Raw genomic sequence first — 18,854 nt, 5'->3', positions numbered from 1 at the left:
TGTCTTTCCAGCAGACGTTTTGATTTTCTCATCCTACCCTTAGATAGTTGACTTTCCTCTGCACAGCCGATCTCCCTCTAAGCCTAGGGAAGAAGAAAATATAGGCCGGGGGCATGGTGTCTCACGCCTGTAATCCCAGCACTTTGGGAGGCCAAGGGAGGCGGATCACAAGGTCAAGAGTTTGAGACCAGCCTGGCCAACATAGTGAAACCCCATCTCTACTAAAAATACAAAAAATTAGCTGGGTGTTGTGGTGGGTGCCTGTAATCCCAGCTACTCAGGAGGCTGAGGCAGGAGAACCTCTTGAACCCGGGAGGCAGAGGTTACAGCAAGTCGAGATCGCACCACTGCATACCAGCCTGGGTGATAGTGCAAGACTCTGTCGAGAAAGATAGGAAAGAAAGAAAGAAAGAAAGAAAGAAAGAAAGAAAGAAAGAAAGAAAGAAAGAAAGAAAGAAAGAAAGAAAGAAAGAAAGAAAGAAAGAAAGAAAGAAAGGAAGGAAGGAAGGAAGGAAGGAAGGAAGGAAGGAAGGAAGGAAGGAAGGAAGGAAGGAAGGAAAAGAAAGAGAGAAAGAAAAGAAAGAAGGAGAGAGAGAGAAAGAAAAGAAAGAAAAGGAAGAAACAAAGAAAAAGAAAGAAAGGAAAGAAAGAAAGAAAGAAAAGAAAGAAAGAAAGAAAGAAAGAGAGGGAGGAAGGAAGGAAGAAAGAGAAAGAAAGAAAGAAAAGAAAGAAAAGAAAGAAAGAAAGAAAGAAAGAAAGAAAGAAAGAAAGAAAGAAAGAAAGAAAGAAAGAAAGAAAGAAAGAAAGAAAGAAAGGGAGAGAAAAGAAAATTGGGGAGAGTGGTAGCAGCCTACTGTGGTGAATTCAAGGAAAACAGCCAGACTGTCAAGAAAATTCTTCCAGGAAAAGAAGAGGGGAACCCAGAGGAATAAAGATCAAGCTCTGAGCAAGTGTCCCATGGCTCCTCTGGTCATCCTGGTGTCTGAGACACCCAGAGACTTGGGGACCAGTCTCAAATTCCTTTGTGCTACATTCATTTGAGTAATAGAGGTTTTAATTCTTTCTTTAGACTCCATTCCACTTAGCTTTCTCTGGCTTTAATCACAAAATGTCCAAAAATTGGAATGTGTGCCATTTCTCTTGGGTGACTCCACAGAATAAATATTTTTATACAATTTATCCAGAAACCCAGAGTTGTTGGCTGAAACCAGCCCAAATGCAATTTTGCCACCACCCTCCTGAGAAACAGTGAAGAAAGCTCCTTGGGTTGTGAAGCAAAATTGCTTGACAGGCAACAATGTGAAATTTTTAAATATGTGCTTCATTGAACTCAGACAGTATAAACCATTTCAAACTATTTTTACATCTAGGGTAGTAAGCATGGTAAAATAAAAAATTATCCAGTGACTCTTGTTAAAGCAAAGTGAGACACTTTATTCAGGACCACCACCATAGGTTACACGGACCACTGCAGTGAGGTCTTGCAGTGAGGGAGGGAGATGGGGTTCAACTCCCAATAGAACATGGGCAAGTGGCAATTGATAGCCAAGGAGCAGTGTGGGCCTCAGGGAATGAAAAAGTACTAAGAGGAAACTCAGAGGTAAGAGGGACCCTGGTACACTGACCTAACAGGATTCTTGCTGAAGACAGGCTGGCATGCTCAGGCGTCACGTGGGGATGGTGGAGGATGAGAAATCTGATCATATATTGAGGGTGGGGGTTTGGGCTAAACTAACTTGGCAGGGTTCTTCTGCTAACACTGGATTTTATAAGGAAGTGCACTTATAGGCCTAGGAGGAGGTTCAGAAGCTGGACTAAAGTTTGGCCAAGCAAAATAAACTTTGTCAGTCCCCACTCTTGTTCAAGGAGAAAAGAAACATTCTTCTTTTCATTGAATAATATCAAAGCAGCCTCATTGTCTGGAATAACACCTGAAGTTCGTTGTCTCACAGCCACAGAGAACAAGGATGCAGACACACAAAGAGTGAGGTTGAGAGTGGAAGTTTAATAGGGGAAAGAAAGAGAATATCCCTCTGCTATAGAGTGGGGTCCCAGAAAAATGGGTTGCTGGATCTGCAGTGAAATGCAGTGGGTGGGGGGGATTATGGTGTCTGATTTACATAGGGTATGAAAAACCGGTTGGCCCTGGTGTTCCATTTGCATAGGATGTGAATCTCTGGCTGCCCCCATCCCAATCTTTTATTATGCAGGTGAGTTCTCTGCCTGAGCTTTGCCATGTTGCCCATTTCTTTATTACTGTACACCTGGTAATTTAAAAAAGGGAAGATAGAGCCTCCACGGTGGACATGCCTGGCCCCCAAGTATCCCTTTTCTACTGGCACAGCTGCTGGCATTCCTCCGAGCAAGATTCCAGCTTGCTTATCTATGTCTGCAGCTCAATTTTTCAGGCTGCTCTTTTTTAGAAAAGAAATGCTTTTAGGGGATGCTTTTTGCTAGAGAGAAGAAGCTCTGTCAGGAGTCTTTTGCCCTCACTATCTGCCTAAATAACTTCTTTCTACCTCCTCTATCAATATAAGGCTATTTTCCTGCTTAGTTGCCTTTTGTTCATGAAGGAACAGCTGGCTCATTTGTTGGGATCTGGTAGTGAGGAAGATCTCCTGGATGGTGTTAGCCTTTAACCAGGGGAACCTAATTTCTATGAAGATAAAAGAAAAACAAAGATTACTACCTGGAACAAACTATAAACTCAGGTTTATACAAGCTCAGAGAGCAGCCAATCAAGAAAATTTCTAGATGCTGGGCTTTAAGCATCTGCAGTTGGAGTAAGGTGGAGGCAGGAAGTGGCAAATGACAGATTTTCCTGATTTACAGTTTCGAGTGTCACAAAGGTTGTCCGTACATACACAGTTGTGGTGATCTCTTTCAAGTTTATATCAAGACCTCCAGCTTCAGCTTGCAGGGCTACAAAAAAGAGCAGTTTTACTTTCAGTTATTTCAAGTCAGAAGGGTGGGAGAAAATTAGAAATATTAATTTGGAGAATTGTAGCCAGATATTGGCTATATATAAACTAGAAGAATTAGGATGCAGTCCAGATTACAGGTAGATAATAAAACTTCAGAGAAAACAAAGAGGGCTAGACTCTAATGTTGGGTACCCTATAGTTTTCTTCTGAAAGACAATTTTTCTTTCAACAGTCACCCCATTTCTAACAAAGATGATCAAAATAAGACTGATTTGTTTGCAAAATAAGTTTGGTCTCATTAAACTTGATTATTTACATAAGTGCATCACTATTCTTACATATATACATAAGTGTAAGAATTGTGATTGACTATATCGGCTTCTGTTAATTTTGATGGAACTTTTGATGAGGAATCTCAGATTGGACTTGTAAAAGCCTCTCAAGAACAGGAAGCCAAGCCAAGGACTTGCCATAAGGCTATGTCTGTAACACCTATAGTTTTGAATGAATTCCTCTCTTCTCAAGATCCCCAAAATATCCTGTTTCTTATGCCAGCCACGAGGTGACATTCCTGACTCACCTGTAAGACCAGGAACCCTCAGGCCAGTTTTTCAAAAAAAGAGCTTTATTGGCTCCATAAAGTCAGGCTTAGTTTCTTAAAGCTCTTTGGTCATAGCTGAAATATGACATTCCAGTCAAAGCCTTGGTAATATAACCAGTGTTTCCAATTGTGTCCTGTTACAAAAAGAATTGATTCTTATGGAAATGACGCAAATTACTACCTGGCCATAAAAATAAAAATACTCACAAATAGTTTCCTAATTCTAGAGGGATTGGGTATGGAGAAAAAATAAATGTTTCAACTTTTTTTCACAAAAGTATACTTTACCAAATTGCTGTAAGCTATCAATAGCTTTTAAAACCTTCCTTAAATCTGAAAAACAAAACTTTTGAAGAATCAACAATATTTCAAACGAAAAGTCACTTAAAAATTATCCTCATCAGTTCATTCAATCCCATGTAATTAATTGTTGTTCTGCTTGATCTTGGGACAGCAGTTTCATGAACCCATTGGTTTCATTAGAGTTCTGGAAATTCTTACTCAGTTCAATGGTATGATCTTAAAGTTATCAGAAACCTATATTTGTCAGGGATTTTTTTATAAATCTCCTTGAAGATAAAACACTTTAGGATTGTAGATGCTTACAAAGAAAAAACTTTTCAGAATAAAGCACTTAACTGTGGACAAGACTTCAAATGGCCATGATTAAAATTCTAATGTGAGTTCATTGTAATAATGGTACAACTCACAATGAAATTTGGTTAATTCTGTTGCATATAACATTTAAGAACCAGAATTATGACTGATAACATAGTAGATTTCTAGGAATCTCATGCAATTTTTAGAACACTCACATCTATAACATATCCATAAATATAACTTAAAGAACATTTAGCATCACTTATTATTTGACAATGCTTCCCATATAATTTAACGTATCAAATAAGCCTAATTAGTTTAATGGCTCTATTTTCCAAATTGAAAGATACATCCTTCAAGGCTTTCCTGGGGCCCAACTGGAAAATCCCAAAGTTAATTTGATGTCAGAAAGACTTAGAGCTTGAATTAGAACAAAAAGATTTAGAACTTGATTTAGGTTTGTCCAGAATATCAAAGGTTTAAAACACTTGATTAGGCCAGGCATGGTGGCTCATGCCTGTAATCCCAGCACTTTGGGAAGCCAACACAGGTGGATCACCTGAAGTCAGGAGTTCCAGACCAGCCTGGCCAACATGGTGAAACCCTGTCTCCACTAAAAATACAAAAATTAGCCAGGCATGGTGGTGGGTGCCTATAATCCCAGCTATTGGGGAGGCTGAGGCAGGGGAATCACTTGAACCAGGAAGGTGGAGGTTGCAGTGAGCCGAAATGGTACCACTGCACTCTAGGCTGGGCAACAGACCAAGACTCAGTCTCAAAAAATATATAAATAAATAAATAAAACACTTGATTAAATATTAGTTATCGATTTAATTGAACTGATAATGAACGATTTTAAATGCAAATATAGAAGGCTACATACATATGAACAAAAATTTAGCTCTTTTAATATTGAGAAGACCCAATTTTCTTAAGTAATCGAAGAACTAATAGAATACAACATTAAGCACAAGAAACTATCTTGATAAAACACATAATCTTTGTTTTCTAGGCCAGTTACACAAAAGGTAAGGAAAAACCCTTCACATTCTCAGACCAATATTCCAAAAAACTTTGTCATTTTAATAGAGAAGACCAAAGTTTATTTTGCATCAGTATACTACTAAAACAAATTTTTAATGAAACTTTATAAATGAATCTATCTGGCAGTTTTGACTGCACAAGATTTTCATAGCTCTTTAACAACCTCTTTTTTTTTAACTTTTGCAACTAACATGCACAGACAACTCATTTGTACTATGCATTCTGTGTTTAATGTGTCTATGATTTTAAACATTTAAGCAGAGACAACATAAACCTGTCTGACCAGCATGAGCATGCAAGAATGTCTGTATTATATTTAATGCTGATAATTCTAAAAACATTCTTATTTTAATTAATTATTTAATTAATTTTTTAGAGATGGGAGTTTCTATAGTAGGCCCAGGCTGGAGTGCAGTGGCTAATCACAGGCGTGACCATGGCTCACTACAGCCTTGAACTTCTGGGCTCAAGCAATCCTCCTGCCTTAGCTTCCCAAGTAACTGGACCACTGTACCAGGTTTCCTATTTTTATTTTACCAATAATTTTAAAACTAACTTTTATTTACCAAAGATTATCTCAGATCGCATGAACTTTAAAAATTGGGGTCACTTTCCATTTTTCTGAGACTTTTATGAATACTTAATTTATTTGAGCAACATTTATACCTAAGTCAACTTGGCATTTTAGTTGGTAATTAGTTGGCATTTAGTTGGCGGTAGAAAAATGCCATGTATACATAACATAGAAACATAAACACATACATAAGCACATAGACAGATGCAACCAAATCCTATGGCTTTTCATTTAAAAATTCTTATCATGAAGCAGTAAAACAGAGTAATATAAACTCACTGGTTTATCTCCACTTATATTTTTATCCAAATTGTGTTTGTAATGAAAACAGGACAAGTTGAGGTTACCTACTCAATTAAAGGCTAAAGCTTTTAGCCAATACTTGTGGAGAAGGCTCTTTAGATTCTTCATTTGCCTAATTTCCTAGTTCCCTTTTTTTCTTTTTACCCTCAGGGATTTGCTTTGGGGGCCTCTGTGTCCCTTGAGAGCCCCCAGTGAAGGGTAGAGGGGCCTGAAGTTCAAGTGACTGAGGGGCTGGAGTGGCGAGGGAAAGGGTCTGGCAGGGTGTGGACAGAGTTGGCAGAGCATACAGGCAGCAGGGGTTCAAGAAGAGGGTTTTCAGGTGGCAGAGAAGCTTCCATGGGAGAAGCAGGAAACAACAGAGAGAACAGAGACAATAGAGAGGCCTCACAGAGAGTCAGGAAGAACTTCCAGCCCAGGGAGTCAGGGAACAATCCCTCCTCAGAACAAGAAGCTAGGAAGATGACCTTCCAGCCCAGGAGTTAGCTGTCAAAAGTAGCCTGGGCGCCTGGTGCAGTGGCTCATGCTTGGAATCCCAACACCTTAGGAGGCCAAGGCGGGAAAATCGTTTGAGACCAAAAGTGTGAGAACAGCCTAGGCAACATAGTGAGACTCCATCTCTACAAATAATATAAAAATTAGCCAGGCATGGTGGTGCACGCCTGTACTCCCAGCTACGTGGGAGGCTGAAGCAGGAGGATCTCCTGAGCCCAGGAGTCTGAGATTACAGTGAATTATGATTACAACGTTGCACTCCAGCCTGTGCAACATAGTGAGACCCTGACTCAAAAAGAAAAACAGCAGCCTGGGACTCTAACTCAGCTTCAGAGAGTACACTCATACCTTCAGAACTCAAAGCTGTCCTTACCTGGACAGATGTTTGTCTGAAGCAGTGGTTCAGGAGTTGGCCTCTTCAATCAGTCAGTCAGGAGTGAAGACAAAGGTTTCGTAGGCACACACTTAGGGTCCTGAGTGAGAGGTCCAAGCATCCAATGATGAATCTAATCTTATCTAAGTTATGACACCAAAGCTATTAAGGAAGAAATTATTCAATGGCGCTTATTAAAGTACAGTAATCTACACTTTATTCCAGACCATGGTGATAGATGTAGGGACCAATGAAATAGGAGGGGACAGAGATGGAGCTCAATTCCCAATACAGCATGGGCAAGTGGGAACTGATAGACAAGGAGCAGTGTGGGGGGTCAGTGGATGGAAAATTACTAAGAGGAAAAACACAGGGAGAAAGCAGATTCTGGGTAACCAACCCAGGAGGATTCTTGCTGAAGATAGGCCAGGGTGATCAGATATCACCAGGGGGATGGTGGGGGATCAGGAACCTCATCCGAAATTACATTTTAAAACTCATTTTATAATTAATTATCTGCTTTTTATTATCAGTATTCCTGCTAAATAAAAATGATCTATGACCATATAAAGTGAGTGTAGCTTTGGCGGAGGTTGTTACCCAGCTGGGAGCAGAGAGAAAAGGACAGCCGGGTACAAAAGCTAGAGGTCACAAAGCCTGGCTTCTCGTCCTAGGTCTGCTTCCAAGTAGTTAAGTGTCTTTAGGCAAGTTAGTAATGATAACAAGTTATTAAAGACAACACCTTTTTTTGAGACGGAGTCTTGTTCTGTTACCCAGGCTGGAGTGCAGTGTTGTGATCTCAGCTCACAGCAACCTCCGTCTCCTAGGTTGAAGTGATTCTCCTGCTTCAGCCTCCCCAGTAGCTGGGATTACAGGTACACACCACCATGCCTGGCTAATTTTTATAGTTTCAGTAGAGACGGGGTTTCACCATGTTGGCCAGGCTGGTCTCGAACTCCTGACCTCAAGTGATCTACCCATGTTGGTCTCCCAAAGTGCTGGGATTACAGGCATAGCCACCGCACCTGGCCCAAAGATAATAATTAAATCATAGAACATGGAAATAAAAAAGTGGATTGCCTTACTCACAGGTCTGATATGAATGTCTAATGTATGTATGTAATAGCACTTTCTAGATTTACAAGTGAGTGGGCTTCTGGTCTTCACCCCAGTACAGGTATTTGGTTTATTTGTTTGTTTGTTTGTTTTTTTGGAGACAAGGTCTTGCTCTGTTTCCTAGGCTTGAGTGCAGTGGCGCCATCATAGTTCACTGCAGTCTTGAAATCCTGGGCTCAAGCGATCCTTCCACCTCAGCCTCCCAAGTAGCTGGGACTACTGGTGCATGCCACCATGCCCAGCTAATTTTTTTTATTATTTATAGGGACAAGGTCTTGCTATGTTGTTCAGGTTGAATCAAACTCCTGGGCTCCAGTGACCCTGCCATCTCAGCCTCCCAAAATACTGGGATTACAAACATGAGCCACTGTGCCCGGCCCCAGTACAGATTTTAAGGAATCAAACAAATGAAAGATATTACTACTATTATTATTTAGTCTTCAAAGCGTATAAGTAATCTTGAACGTGGATGTAATCAAACATATTTGGGATAAATGTATGTGTCATATATAAACTCACACAAATGTATCTACTCAGACGTGTCGTGGTCCAACTCTTTTGGAAATGAACTCTTCAGACCTGTCACAATATGGAGGAAATATCTGAAGTCGATTTTAATCCATTCCCCTGGCTATGGTCATTTTTTAATCGTCGAATCTGAAATGTTGATCTCAAAATACTATCAGTGTAATCACTTTTTGTTTAGCAGACTTTATCTTCAGAGCAATTTTAAATTGAGAGAGAGAATTACGTATTTTTCATTCTCTCCTCTATGGCGATCCAGTCTCCAGCCTGGAGGGAGTGGAAAGAAGCAATAAGGAAGATTGCATGGCGTGAACATAAAACTTGAGGTGGCTTCTAATGACTTAAAAGCAGATTCAAGTATTTCCCCACATTTAGCCATCTCAGCAAGAAGGGAGGGCAAAACCCCTAGAAGTAGAAAGAGAGGGATTTAGTGTGCCTTGAAAACTAACAGGTATTTCAAGGACACTGAAGCAGCAAGTGAGAAGGAAGCTGGGAGCTCTGATTTGGGGTGGTTCTGCAGAACAATGCCGCTATTGGAGAGCACTTGTGGGGGCCCCTGGGCTGTGAAAGACCACTGATAGACATGCAAATGGAAGGGGCCTGAATAGACGCTGCAAAGCTGGGTTTCCGCGGCTGGGCGGAGAAAGCTTTGGGGAGATAGTGGAAAGCTATGCCCCGAGCCAAAAATAACACTTGCGCTTGCGCTGTGAGGACATTTAGGTCGAGCTGAAATGAGCCATTGAACGCTTTTTTTTTTTTTTTTTTTTAAGTGCCTTTGGATCTGAAAGGGCAGTAATAATGCAAATCCGAAGTTGGCTTAGTTAATTGGGTAGAGGACCCATCAATTAATCAGAGAGGCAGAAAACTATTATTAACACTTTTTAAAAACAGTCCTACTGATAAAATGCATTTCAAAAAAAATTCTACAGCTCCGTCTGAATCTGACAAGAAAAAGAGTAAGAAGGCCTTTATGTAACTTCTCGAATTCACCTGGGCTGAGATAAACAGCCAGATCGGTAGTTAGAGGTTGCTAAACTCTCAGGAAGGGGTTAGAGAGCCCTCCAGTGCCTGGAAATGCCTTTTCTTGGCCGGATCTCCTAGAGGACTGCCCCAGGGGATGGCAGAGAGTGGCCGGTGTCCCATGCCCCTCCATAGGCTGAACCCCCAGAAACTTCACCAGGAGCTGGCTCACCGAAGGCCACTGGGACAAGCTGAAGGAGTCGCCGCTAACCTCAAGTGCAGGGGGAACAGAATGAGGAAAATAATCCTCCAGTCAGCTTCTGGATATCTGGTGTTAGTCTATCCAGAACTTTGGCTTCCTGCCCGGTAAAATGGAAATTTACAAACTGCAAATATCTTTTATTATTAATAACATTTTTATTGATTCAAAAAGTACACCTGGTATATTTCTTCTTGACTTTTGAGTTAACATTTGTTAAAAATTGTTTTAGTCCATTCCTGTCTCAAAAGAAGGTGTAAAAAGAAATTTCACTAGAAAGAATAATGTGTAAATGAGGGAAGTGGAATGTGAGTTAGAGCTGCGTGAAGTGAAAATTTTCAACATTTTTTCCATGAAGTTCCCATTCAGTGAAGTAATTATTTCTATAAAAAACAAACTACCAGTTGAAATGTTTAAATACATATTTTGATCAAAAATGTATTTCTTACACACATAGCTAATGACCCATATTTTTGAGAACTGTGACCACCCTACCCTAGATTTTGCCTTACAAAATAAAGACCTCCTGAGTAAAACTTAAGAAACAAAACCTCCATATCAACCTACATTGTTTTCCTCCTGATTCAGTAACACCCAGGAAATGTCATTCCTCTAACTTCCAAGTGCAGTTTATTGTGATTAGTATTACTGCTGTTATTATTATTAAAATTATTTTTGTTTTTGAAAGGACCCTGTTTTCATCAGCCCCAACCCTCTTTCCCAAACTTTCTAGATCCATTCAAAGGGCATCCAGAGTGTGTATTCAGGGTGACTTGCAGCTATGCTGGAAAGGGAGCGAGGGGGTAGGGAAGATGGGTTTCAAGGCCCAGGAAGTCAACAGCCTGGAAACCTGGGAGTGGGTTAGAGAGCTCTGTTCCATCTTGGGAAGTATAATTCCTATAAGTAATTTCTTGTAGGCATGGGACAAAACAGGAGATGCCCTGCTGAAAGGCTGTGCAGGAGACTGTTTTTTTTTCCCCCCACCTTTCCCATTGGTCCAGTCTACTTAATAACCAGAAAATGAGATAGTAGACAGACTTCAGTAGAGCAAAACCACCCCATGGGAAAACGTGCTAAATTATGAGGTCCTATTATTTAGGATCTTTGGTTATTGCTATGGTAGGGTTGACCAGAAATCCCTTTTCTTATCTGTCCTATACTCAAGGAAATCCCTTTCCTTTAAAAAAAAAAAAAATGTGATTTGTAGATAGCACCATACCTCTAGATAAGGAAAGAAAAGAGCCTTTACAGGTAGCAATGTGGCTCCTGTAATATAATCCTGGCTCAAAAAACTACCACTCCTTGCTTTAACAAAAATGTATGTTTACCTGTTTTCAAATAGGACCTTAGAAAACTCTATACACTTTTTGCAATTAATGAACTATCCTTCACAATAATGAAGCAACTTTAATTCTTAATCTGTGCCACAAACTTTACCACTTGGCTTACTGAGCTCCTGGCCTCCCTCAGAAGAAATCACAACCACATGGCAAAAGTCAACCTTGCCCAAACAATGCTGCCTTCTCCACATCGTGTCTAAGCCTGTGCATGTGCACAGGGTCCCTGCTGTGGAAGCAGCTATGAACCGTGAATACACATTATCAAGATTCCTGGTTAAACATGAAGGACTGGACACATATATATTATTCTCTTCTTCCCCAATAAGACCAAGGGATCTGGAGAGGAACAGAATGATGATAAAATGTCAGAAGCTGGAAAGCAGATGGCTTGGTGGTCCACAAAAAGCTGAATAGTAAAAGTGGAGAAATACAAGCAGCAACTCGGATTACACACAGAACATTCAATAATTAGCACCAGTGGGAGTAAAGGTGGGGCTAAAAATAGGAGGAAATGCTAAGAGATTCTGAGACCTCATTGAGCAAGGGCTCCTTCCCTGACCCTGGCAGCAAATCAGATTTGTTGCCTGAAGGCGATAGAACTTAGGGTCTCAAGACCACAGAACCCCAATGCACGGTGACGGTGGGGGAAGTACTGAAACTAGAAGGCTTAAGGGAAAACTTAGATTCTCAGTGTTGAGACCCATATGCTTCTTCTCCTTCTTGTCATCCAAATCACTGACAAGCAGGCAATGAATATGCCACTGGTAAACTGAACTCTCTCACTACTTTGTATCAGTCACAAAAAAAGAACGCCCTATTGGAAAAGGCAATCAGGTTTTATTCACTGACCAGGAATGGAGAAGAGGAGGTTCTCACTCTCGACGTCCCTTGCCTCCAAACAATAGAAAGCATGAGGTTTTGAAGGACTGGGTTTGGGGAGGGAAAGGAAGGTTAGCAAGGGCAGATCAGGACTCCAGATGTGCGGGTGCAATTCATACATATATGTCTTCATACATCCCATGTACACAAAATGGCAGAGATTTTCTTTTGAGGGAGGGAATTTTACCATTATAATGATATGCTAATAATCTGAAGGCAACTACAGGTCACCTGTTCCAGTGCACCCTGAAGTTACAGGGTCTTATCTCCCCCTGGTATCTGGGCAGGGGTCCAGAAGCTTTGGTGCCATCTTGGGCTGTCTGGTTTCTTTAAGCAGCTGTGCCTAGAGGCAGAGGAACTAAAGAAAAACAGCAAGAAAAGGAACTTTCCTACTTATTTCATCAGGGTTGCCCTGGAAATAGATATCTCTCCAGGAGGAAGGTTAAGAAAGTCGTTTTTGGGGAATGTGCTGTAGTTTGAATAAGGTTTGTATGTCCCATCAAATCTCATGTTGAAATTTGATTCCCAGTGTGGTGGTGGTGTGACACGGGGCCTGGAATCATGAATAGATGAAGGTCGTCCCTGAGGAGGGGGAGTGAGTTCTTGCTCTAATGGTTCCCATGGGCACCTCCTCCCTCCAGCCCCCTTGCTTCCTCTCCTGCCCTGAGATCTCTGCACATCAACTCCTCTTCCCCTTCCGCCATGACAGCAAGTAACCTGACGCCCCACCCAGATACAGACATTGGTGCCATACTTCCTACAGAGCCAAATAAACCTCTTCTTCTCCTTATAAATTACCCAGCCTCGTGTATTTCATTATAACAACACAAAATGGACTAAGGCAGAATCCAATTAGAGGAAGAGACAAGACCTAAAGATACTGACTCTGGGGGCTCCCTAAGTTGCAGCAGAACCAAGACACCTTAGAGGGAAACCCACAGCAGACAAGCCCTCTCCCTCCACCATCCAACCGCCTTTCCAGGGCCCACTCTCAGGTATGAGGGCACGGCCAAGTGTCAGGAGAGAATGGAGGAAGATCAGTAACATCAAAGATAGGGGCAAAAACAGATGAAAGCAACTCGGCGAGTTGGCAGGGAGAAAACTTCAAAAGAAATATTTCAATACATTCAATATATTCAATATTCAAGAGAAAAATTTTATCCATGAAACAAGAACAGGTAATCCTAAAAAGCAACATTTAAAGAACAAAAAAGCAGGTTTTGAAAATTTAAAATATGACACCAGAAATGAAAAAATTCAATATAAGAATTGAAATATAAATTTGGGGACTTTTTGTAGAAAGTAGCCCCCAAAAATGAAGAGACCTGTGCATAAGAATTTCAAATGCAGATGCTCTGCCATCAAGGAGATGGGACACAATCCCCACTCCTTAAATGTGGGTACACATAGTAGCCTCCTTCCAAGAGTACAGAATGGAAAAGAGGGAATACGGAGTGAATTTGCAGTGGAGATAGCTCACAAACGCTACCTCACCAGGTGGTCAAAGTTGAAATCAACAGTAATCATGTTGACAGTATGGACCCTTGATGCAGTATGATGGGAGGAACATTTTACCTCTGTGGTCTTTCCCCCAAAAACATACAACCCCAGTCTAATTATGAGAAAAACACAAATTTCAATTGAGAGACATTCAAAACTGCCAAGGTCATAAAAACAAAAAAAACCTGAGAGACCGTCACAGTCAAGAGGAACATACAGAGATATGACAACTGACAGCAGTATGGTGTCCTAGATGGGATCCTGAAACACAAAAACGACACTGAGTTAAAAACTAGGCAATCTGATAAACATTCTGATTAATATGTTTGATTAAGAAATATTAATATTAGTAATTAATATTTATTAATTAATATTAATATTCATTAATATTGATGGGTAATACTATTGCTATTAAGAAATATTACTATAAATATTCAGTTAATAATAATGCATCAATTGTCAAAGTCAAATAAAATACAGAGAAGAATTTTTACATTTATGACATTTTATTTGGGAATCAAGAATTGCAATTTGGAGGCTAAGGATGGTGGCTCAAGCCTGTAATCCCAGGACTTTGGGAGGCCAAGGCAGGTGGATCACTTGAGGTCAGGAGTTCGAGACCAGCCTGGCCAACATGATGAAACCCCATCTCTACTAAAAATACAAAAATTAGCTGGGTGTAGTGGCGGGTGCCTGTAATCCCAGCTACTCACGAGGCTGACACAGAATAAAAGGGGAAAAGAAGTAGATGAAAAATTAAGAGACTGGACACGGTGGTTCACACCTGCAATACCAGTGCTTTGGGAGGCCAAAGTGGGAGGATTGCTTGAGGCCAGGAGTTGAGACCAGCCTGGGCAGCATGGTGAGACATTGTCTCTACAAAAAGTTTTAAAATTATCTGGGTGTGGTGGCATACAATTATAGTCCCAGCTACTCTGGAGGCTGAGGTAAGAGGATCACTTGAGCCCAGGAGTTGAAGGCTGCAGTGAGCTATGATAGTGCCAGTGCACTCCAGCCTGGGCAACAGAGCAAGACCCTGTCTCAAAAAAGAATAGAATAGAATACAAAGAAAAGAAAAGAGAAAAGAAGGAAAGGAAAGGAAAGGAAGGAAGGGAAGAAAAGAGAGAAAGAGGAGAGGAGGGGAGCAAAGCGAGAGAGAGAGAGAGAATAGAAACCTGAAGAATTAGTCTAGGAGATCCAAAATCTGATAGGACAGAAGAAAAAAAAAAAAAAAAACTAGGAAAAGCAAAACAAACCTCAAAGGAATAATTCAAGAAAGTTGTTTCCCTGTTGAAAGGTCCTACAAATTGCTCAGAAAGTTGGTTGAAAGTAGACTCACATTAAGACACATCATCATGACATTTCAGAACACCAAGGATAAAAGATGCTAAAAACGTCACAGAGAAAAAGCAGTTTTTGTATAAAAGGCCAAAATAACATTGACATCAGACTTCTCAACAGAAATCCTAGAAGATAATGGAGCAATTCCTCAAAATTCTGAGACATTATTACGGAAATAATGCTGCTCCCTTCTAGATATGTCATGTAAGTACAACTATGGTGACTTGTCCCAGTGCTGGTCATGTTAACCTTGATGACCTGGTCAAATTGGTATCTGCCAGGTTTCTCCACTATGAAAATCACCATTTCCCCTTTGTATTTGATTGGTGTTTTGTTGGGAGATATTCTGATGCTACACCAAGATTCTGTCCCTCTTCATCAAACTCCTATCCACCAGCCTTGGGATCCACTGACAAGTCCCAACTAGATAAACTATCGTTATGACATTTGCCAAATGATGTCACTATTAGCCGACATTCTGCTGGCTGGAAGAGTTTCTTTCTCCTCCATTTGTATATGGATTCATTCATTTATTTACTTACTTATTTTCTTATACCAGTATTGATTGGGGGTTTATATTTTATTCAATAAGTTGTAACCCAATACTCTCATTGTTTATTTTAGTGCTCATATTGTCCCAAATTTGGCTAGTGGGAACCCTTTCAAGCTGGCCCTGTGTCCTTTTTGTCAAAAGGCCCCTTAATTTTTTGAGCACTACCTTACTTTCTAACATAGTAAGATATTCCAGACTCATCCTATACTTCTCTTGCCCCAGCCTGAATTCAGCCATTTCTCCAAGAAGATCCGTACATACACATCTATAATCCTCCATATATTTTGGTTGGAGATTATCTATACACCCATGAGTTCATGTTGTTACTTCCAGTTCCAATCCAACACCCCAGAGTTCTTTTAGCTTCCCCCTTTCCATACTTACAAATCCCTGCTCATCTCTTTTTTCCTATGTTTCTGCTTTACTCATCTCTTTTTCTCTCTCTCTGGGTCAGCCTTCTCTACTCTAATCTACATGATAGAAAACATAGCTGCCAACACTTCCTACATTTTATGCTACAGCTTCAGCTAACCAGAGAGAAACAGAGCTCTTCTTCTCTTTCTAACTTAAAAATTCCTAGGAAAGAGGAAATAGCCTGGTCTCTGTCAGGTGCCCTAAAAGTGGCCTGGAGTTTGGGCCATGTGGTCCTGGCCCTATGGATGGAAGAGGAGAGAGTCAGCCCCCAGAAGAGGGGTGACAACTCCTAAAAGATGTGGGGTAGGGATTGGTGCTGAGAAGGGAAAAGCATAGGTGTCTACCATAGCTGGAGAATGGAGTATGTCAACAGGAGGCCTAAAGAGGGGACTCGGTGAATGCCAGGAGCAATTCTCAAGCTGTTAGAAAGCTCTGTGTCAACACACTTCTTACTCAGAGATTCCCAAGTAAAGAAAACAAACCCACATGAGGTCCAGAAAAAATTACAGCAGAATGAGAGGAAAGGAAACAATTCCAAAATCCAGGAACAGAACAGACTTATGACAATGATCTAATGCAATATTCAAAAAACTAATTTCATAAAACTTCTTGGTATTTTCAAAAGAACGCAAAAATAGAGGCAACCTGTCTTTTAAAAAAAGATGAAGGGATAACAAGACAAGGTGAAAAGAAATATGGATGAGATAAGGAAATTAGACAGAAGCTGAAAGTAGGCAGGATGCAGTGGCTCATGCCTGTAATCTCAACACTTCGGGAGGCTAAGGTGGGAGGATCACATGAAGCCAGCAACCTGAAAGCAGCCTGGGCAACATAGCAAGACCTCATCTCTAGGAAAAATATGAAAATTAGCTGGGCATCGTGGCACATGCCTGTAGTTCCAGCTACTTGGGAGGCTGAGGTGGGAGGATCACTTGAGCCCAGGAGGTTGAGGCTGCAGTGAGCCACGGTCATGCCACTACACTCCAGCTGAAAGTATATATGTGCAAATCGAATTAGTATATAGAGAAAAAAATCTAAGAGGAGAAGAAATTTATGAGAGAAACTGCAAATTATGTACGTGTACAAGAACCTGTTGAAAACTAAGCCCTCAAGTACGTGTAATGAATAATCAAGACTAAAGGATTAGAATAAATTTTCATAAAAAATGAAAATGAGAAACAGGTGTGTGTGTGTGTGTGTGTGTGTGTGTGTTGTGTAACATACATTAAAAAGCCAAAAAGTTGTGGGAATACACATTAAAATAGTAGATCCCATCCTAATGAAAATCAATGAGCAGAAACCCTAGTTGAAGCATATCTTAGAATGTTAAAATATCAGATCCAGATAAAAATTGTCTAAAGTTCTAGGAATAATGTATTTTAAAAAACAGATTATCTTCAAAGGAATAAACATTAGACTGCTTTAGAATTCTATGCTGCAGTACTAACTGACAGAAGAAAAGTTTACATGGTATTGAGAGTCGGTGGCCCAGGATTTAGTCCCGGGAAAATTCCCTTTCATGTATAAAGGAAAGATGTGATCATATCAGCAAGGGGTATGATAGTTCCTTAAAGAGCCATAAATATTTAAATAGAGTTCCAGGATAGAGGACTGATGGATCAAAATGATGACTGAGTAATTACACCAGACACACAAAGGGTTAAGTATGAATAACTGTTGTGCTGGTTAAATAACTAATTGCAAATGTTAAAAATTACTTCTGAAACAGAAGATACATAATGTAAAAATAACAATTTAGAAACAATAATCTGATGGTTTCATAGACGAATTACTTCAAACTTTCAAGGAACAGATAATTCCTATGCTATTTAAACTTTCTCAGAGCATATGAAAAGATGGAAAACCTCTCAGTTAATTTTACAAAGTCAAACCAAAATTTAAGGAAACACAAAAAGAAAAACTACAAGTTAATATCATTTATTACTTTAATCTAAATTCTAACGAAAATATTAGCAATGAAATCCAGCAGCATAGTGAAAGAATAATACTCCATAACCACATAAGGTTTATTCTAGGAATGGAGGATGACTCAATATTATTAAATCGATAAATCAATATACATGAACACAACAACAAGTCAAAACATATGACTATCTTTAGGGAAACTAAAAAGTATTTAAAAGAAATTAACAGTCATCCTGATTTGTTTTAAAGACAGTAAACTGAAAATAAAAGAATGCTTTCCTCAGCCGGGCACGGTGGCTCATGCCTGTAATCCCAGCACTGTGGGAGGCCGAGGCAGGAGGATTGTTTGAGGCCAGCAGTTCAAGATCATCCTTACCATAGTGAGACCCTATCTCTAAAAAAGAAAAAGAAAAAAACCTCTCTTAACTTAATCAAGAATACTTCTTTTGGATCAAGGTTCACTATTCTACTTGGTGATTAGACATTATATAAATCATCTTTAAAGTCGGGGACAAGACACAGCTATTAACTATCGCTACTGTCAACTAGTGTAAAGTTCTAACCCATGCAACAAAATTAGAAAAGGAAACTCTACAAATCATGTCCAAACAAAGGAAGATAAAATTAATTTTCTGTAAATTATTTTACCTGCTACTATAATATCAACTTTTAAAATGAACAGAATTAATTAGAAAGGAAAGCATGTAATTACAAATATATGTACAAATATCAGTACCTTTCCTGTATACCAGGAATGCAAGGATAGAAATTATCAAAGAAAAGATACTACAGATGCAGCAAAACAATCAATAAAATATTTAAGTTTCACTTTAATGAAGTTGTTGATCTCTGGACAAGATGGTTCCATCAGTTTATGCTTTGACACACCCTTGTTATGACAGGTAAAATGTAAAATAAGATACTAGAAAGCTATAGCTAGGACAAAAATAATGTAAGCATCACCATAGATCAGAAACTGCAGAGAAATACAAAGCAATGAGTAAGGCTAAAGCTATGGGCCCTCTGGGCTTCCATCCAGAAGTAGGCCGATGATTCCAGAATTCAGTCATTTAAAGATAAAATGCACTAAACATGCCCTATACCAGACAGAGGATGGGAGCCAGGTTCAT

The sequence above is a fragment of the Macaca nemestrina genome, chromosome 8 (genome assembly GCF_043159975.1).
Source record: "Macaca nemestrina isolate mMacNem1 chromosome 8, mMacNem.hap1, whole genome shotgun sequence".
Lineage (NCBI taxonomy): Eukaryota > Metazoa > Chordata > Mammalia > Primates > Cercopithecidae > Macaca > Macaca nemestrina.
Note: the sequence above shows the minus strand (reverse complement) of the source record.